The sequence below is a fragment of the Callospermophilus lateralis genome, chromosome 13 (genome assembly GCF_048772815.1).
Source record: "Callospermophilus lateralis isolate mCalLat2 chromosome 13, mCalLat2.hap1, whole genome shotgun sequence".
NCBI classification, from domain to species: domain Eukaryota; kingdom Metazoa; phylum Chordata; class Mammalia; order Rodentia; family Sciuridae; genus Callospermophilus; species Callospermophilus lateralis.
Window position 1 is genome coordinate 18,662,770 of NC_135317.1, and position 6,277 is coordinate 18,669,046.

The window sequence follows — 6,277 nt, forward strand, 5'->3', positions numbered from 1 at the left end:
ACCCTATTTTCACTTAATATTAAATGGGGAAAATAGAGAGGTATATGTAAGCTCAAAACCCTCTAAACTGTAAAATGTAACAAGCATGCTGGAATATTAAAGGGAAAAATACCACGTTTTGGCTACAAAACACTATTATCATTACCACTGACTTTGTATGTGGTTAAGGAACAGATGCTGCCTGGCTCAGCAAGTCATTGCTCCTAGTACCCTTTCAAGTACCCCTGTGTATCTTCTATGTTTTTTTTTTTTTGTAATATAATTCAGATTTTTCTGCATATTTATGTTTATATTGTTGTATTATATGTTGGAAGCATAATGATAACTGCTAGGAAAGGTTATATTAAGAAATAATCAGATTCAAGTGACATCTATGTTCTGATTGCCAGTAGCTGCTTCTGATGATGAATGGATGAGTTGCCATTATTGTAAACCCCCATTAGCTAAACTATAAGGAAATTAAAGGGCCATTGCTTTCTTTACTTGTTTTTTCCCCATTTGGGACCAGACATCTAAGGATTAGTACTTTCAGAAGCTAAGGATAAGGAATTTCAAAAGCAACTGCGTGGAACTGCTCGGCCCACGCCATCCACTGCAGCCTGGAGTTCCAGGAGAGCTACCACCCCTGGGGTTCCTTATTCACCAAAGCATGGCTCTACAGCCCAATATTAGGGTATATATAGGCTTGAGGCTGCCACGGCCACCAAACTGGGATAGTGCCACTTATATCTAGGGACAACAGTAATGACCTGGTAAGATGTCATCAAGGTCCCTGTGGGCCTGGCTGCACCAAAAGGTTTCTCTACTAGGGTTGCTAATAGTTATCCTCTTAGTGAGGTAACAGAGAGTCTTACTTGGGTTGCCTATCTCTTGTTTCTCCTATTAACAGCCACCTTCTTAGGATTACCCTCTCACTAGTCATATAATCCAATACCTCCATATCCTCACATTCTACCTTAAAAGCATCTCAGCCAACCCCCCACCCATCAGAATATGCAAACCTATTGACTATATGATAGAAGATAACTGAACTCATCATTTCTGATTATACTGACAAAACTAAATGTAAAATTAGAAGCTAACTGATATATGGCTGCACATTGGGTACATTCAGTGCTGTAATATTGATGTCTCCCTTAAAAGTGGGTTATTGGTAACCTGTAGGGACACTGTAAGACAATAGGGCAGAAGCTGTAATACCTCAGATCTACACTGTTAAGAGAGGCAGACACACATGGACATCATGAGAAAACAAGGGAGGAAAGTGCCCCAAATGAAGCAAGATTCTACAACAAGAGAATCCATAGATAGCAAAGTAGGTGAAATGTCAGAGAAGGAGTTCAGAATAAACAAAATTAAAATGATTGGGGAATTAAAGAACAATCTGAGCAGATACAGGCACTTCAACAAAGAGATAAGAGAACAAATTCAGGTCACCATCAATCACACAGAGGTAAGAGAGCAAATACAAGTTGCAAGAGATTGCTTCAAGAAAGAGATTCTGGGGGGAAAAAACCCCCAGAAACCCTCAAAACAAAAAAATAATAAGCCAATTAAAAAACTCATTAGAGGCTGGGGTTTATGGCTCAGCAGTAGAGTGCTCATCTAGCACTTGTGAGGTGCTGGGTTCAATCCTCAACAAAATGATAGCATCACCAACAGAGTAGGTCACTTAGAAGACGGGACCTCAGACAAGACAAAATATACAATCTTGAAAATAAAGTTGATCTCACAGTGAAGATGGTAAGAAACCATGAACAGAACATCCAAGAATTATGGGATACCATCAAAAGACCAAATTTAAGATTTATTGGGATAGAGGAAGATTCAGAAATTTAAACCAAGGGAATGCATAATCTCTTCAATGAAATAATATCAGAAAATTTTCCAAGCATGAAGAATGAATTGGAAAATTAAATACAAGAGGCCTATGATTATAACAGATTTACACCAAGACATATTATAATGAAAATGCCTAGCATACAGAATAAGGATAGAATTTTAAAGGCCGTAAGAGATAAAAATCAGATTATGTAAAAGGGAAGACTAATTTAGATCTCAGCAGATTTTTCAACCCAGGCTCTCAAAGCCAGGAGATCCTGGAACAACATATACCAAACTCTTAAAGAAAATGGATGCCAACCAAGAATCTTATATCCAGCAGAATTAAGCTTCAAATTTGATGATGAAATAAATACCTTCCATGATAAACAAAAGCTAAAAGAATTTATAGCAAGAAAGCCTGCACTACAGAACATTTTTGACAAACTATTCCACAAGGAGGAAATGAAAAACAACAATGAAATTCTGCAAAGGGAAGAACTACAATAAAGGAAAAGCCAACCAAATGAGAAACCAAGTCAAGCTAAATACCAAAAATAAACAAAAGTGACCGGTAATACAAATCTTGTCTCAGTAATAACCCTAAATGTTAGTGGCCTAAACTTACCAACCAAAAGACATAGGCTGGTAGATTGGATTTTTAAAAAAGACCCAACAATATGCTGCCTTCAAGAGATTCATAGGAAAAGATGCCCACAGACTGAAGGTGAAAGGTTGGAATTTATATATCTATTTATTTGTTTGTTTATAACATTCACATGGTCTATATAAGCAAGCAGGGGTTTCCATTTTCATATCAAATAAAGTAAACTTCAAGCCAAAGTGAATCAAAAGGGATAAAAACAGATAGTTCATACTGCTTAAGGGAACCATACATCAAAAAGACAGAACAGTTATAAATATATATGCCCCAAACAATGGAGCATCTATGTTCATCAGTCAAACTCTTCTCAAGTTCAAGAGTCAGATAGACCACAATAATTCTGGGTGACTTTAACAGACCTCTTTCACCACTAGATAGATCTTCCAAACAAAAGCTTAACAAAGAAACTATAGAACTCAATAATACAATCAATAACTTAGACTTAACTGACATATATAGAATATATTATCCATCAATGAGCAAATACACTTTCTTAGCAGCACATGGATCCTTCTCTAAAATAGACCATATATTATGCCATAAAGCAAATCTTAGTAAATACAAAAAAGTTGAGATATTACCCTACATTCTGTCAGGCCACAATGGAATGAAATTAGAAATCAATGATAAAATAAGAAATAAAATCCATTCCAACACCTGGAGACTAAATAATATGCTATTGGATGAACAATGGGTTGCAAAAGACATCAAGGAGGAAATTAAAAGATTTTTAGAGGGCTGGGGATGTGGCTCAAGTGGTAGCGTGAGGCACTGGGTTTTATCCTCAGCACCACATAAAAAAATAAATAAGTGAAATAAAGGCATGCTGTCCATCTACAACTAATAAATAAATATTAAAAAAATTCTTCGAGGTAAATGAGAACACTGATATAACATTGAAATCTCTGGGACTCTATGAAGGCAGTTCTAAGAGGAAAGTTCATTGCATGCAGTTCATTCCTTCAAAGAAGGAAAAATCAACAAATAAATGACCTAATATTACATCTCAAAGCCCTAGAAAAAGAACAAATCAACCCCAAAAGCAGTAGGGGACAGGGAATAATTTAAATCGGAGCTGAAATCAATGAAATTGAAACAAAAGAAGCAATTGCAAAAATTGATAAAAAAGTTGGTTCTTTGAAAACATAAATAAAATTGATAAACCATTAGCCATGCTAACAAAGAGAAGGAGAGAGAAAACTCAGATTACTAATTTTCTTGAAGAAAAAGGAAATATTACGATGGATACTACAGAAATACAGAAGATAATTAGAAATTATTTTGAAAATTTGTACTCCAATAAAATAGAAAATATTGAAGGCATTGACAAATTTCTAGAGGCATATGATATGCCCAAATCAGGATGATATACATGATTTAAACAGATCAATATCAAGCAAGGAAATAGAGGATGCCATCAGAAGCCTATCAACCAAGAAAAGCCCAGAACCAGATGGATACACAACTGAGTTCTACAAGATCTTCAAAGAACTAACACCAGTACTTCTCAAGCTATTTCATGAGATAGAAAAAGAGGGAATACTTCCAAACACATTCTATGAGGCCAATATCACCCTGACTCCAAAACCAGACAAGGATACATCAAAGAAAGAAAACTTCAGACCAATATCTCTAATGAATATAGATGCAAAAATTCTCAATAAAATTCTGGTAAATCGAATACAAAACATATTTAAAAAAAGAGTACACCACGCACCGGGAGGAGGGACCAGGATCCGGCGCTGGGGCGCAGATACTGACACCAGGGGAATCCAGGCACCCCCACCGCCCCCACCACCACCACCACCACGCCATATGAGCCCCCTGGAACTCGGCTCCTGCATTCCAGCTGCTCACTGGCCAAGTCTCCAATCCTGGCCTGGCAGAAATTCTGCGGACATTCAGGGATAGGCTTCACCACTGAGACCTCAGGCCTCTGCCAGCCACAAGCCCCAGATCCCTAGCCGTCCTCCGCAGGTCCCAGTCCCCGTTCTATCGGTGCTTTCGCACAGCCGCAGCTATGCTGCACACTGAAGGACACGCTCTTCTTCGGGCGGAGGGTCAGGGTAAGCTACGCTTGGCCCGTTTGCTTCTGGAGGGAGGAGCATACGTGAATGAGGGTGATGCCCAGGGGGAGACTGCGCTAATGGTGGCCTGTCGGCCCGCTACGACGCCCCCAGAATAAGGCGCGCATGGTACGCTACCTCTTGGAGCAAGGCGCAGACCCCAACATCGCAGACCGCCTAGGGCGCACCGCACTCACGCACGCTTGCGCCGGGGGTGGGGGTGCCGCAGTGGCCTCGTTGCTCCTTGCCCACGGCGCAGATCCCTCAGTCCGAGATCACGCAGGCGCCTCGGCGCTTGTCCATGCCCTGGACAGCGGAGACCGCGAGACCCTTGCCACACTCCTGGACGCCTGCAAGGCCAAGGGCACGGAGGTCATCATTATAACCACGGATACCTCGCCCTCGGGCACCAAGAAGACCCGGCAGTATCTCAATTCCCCACAGTCCCCCGGGGTGGAGGACCCTGCTCCCGCTCCTGCTAGCCCTGGGGTCTGCACGTCGCCTTCGGAAATCCAATTGCAAACTGTAGGAGGACGAGGATTATTATCCCCTCGCGCCCAGGAAGAAGAGGAGAAGCGGGACGTATTTGAATTCCCTCTACCTAAGCCCCCTGATGACCCCTCCCCTTCTGAGCCGCTCCCCCAACCGCCTCGACCTCCCCCTAAACCACTCAAAAGGCATAACTCCGAGCCCTGGGGCCTAGTGGCTCCGCCTCAACCTGTCCCTCCTGCCGAAGGAAGACCCGGGATCGAGCGCCTGACCGCGGAATTCAATGGTCTGACTCTGACGGGTCGACCCAGTCTTTCCCGACGTCACAGCACGGGAGGCCCAGAGGATCCTCCCCCTTGGGCAGAAAAAGTGACTGGCGGAGGTCCTCTGTCTCGCCGAAACACGGCGCCCGAGGCTCAAGAGTCTGGTCCCCCTTCAGGGCTACGCCCAAAACTGAGCCGCATGGAGCCGGTGGAGCTCGACACCCCTGGACATCTTTGCCCTGATTCGCCTGAGTCCAGTCGACTGTCCCTCGAACGTCGCCGATACAGCGCCTCCCCGCTGACCCTCCCTCCAGCCGGCTCGGTTCCCTCCCCGCGTCAGTCCCAGGAAAGTCGCCCGGGGCTGTATCTCCGTTGAGCGGGCGGAGGCGGAGTCCCGGGCTGCTGTAACGGAGGGGCTCTGGGACGCTGCTCCCGGACCACATCTCCCAAACGCGGCCGGGTCCCCACCCCCCACCCCCCATCCCCGACATTCGCCCCCAACCCGGAGGTCGGGCGCCTTCACTGCCTGCCCCTCCCCACCCCGGGGGCCCGGCTCTCCCAGGACCAAGCGCAAGTTGGTGAGAGCAGATCCGCCTGCTAGGGGGCTTCCAAAGCCTAGGCGGGCCAGGGGAATCCGGGCGTTGAGATAAGTGGGAGGAGCCAAGGAGGGCGGGGATCAGACATTGATGGGACAGATTGGAGAACCAGCTCTTACGCATACCTTGGACACAGGGATCTCTTGCGTGTGCTTATGGCACGATGCACGTACACATGGGTAAACGTGTCCACAAGCACAGCAAACTTATTAGCAAGGAAGGATAAGTACTCCATTAACTGGATTACAGACATAAGAATTCATGCCCTGGTCATTTCACAAGCATGTGGGATTACTTGAATACCCACAGGCACAGCACACCAATAAACACAGAGGACCACTTGTGCTAGGGTCCGAACTCACTTGCATTTGTTCAGAA

General features: G+C 44.3%; 1 pseudogene; it reads left to right on the plus strand.

The window, feature by feature from the left end:
* Positions 1 to 4,420: 4,420 nt before the first annotated feature.
* Positions 4,421 to 5,948, plus strand: LOC143379430 (ankyrin repeat domain-containing protein 34A-like; annotated as a pseudogene).
* Positions 5,949 to 6,277: the final 329 nt, after the last annotated feature.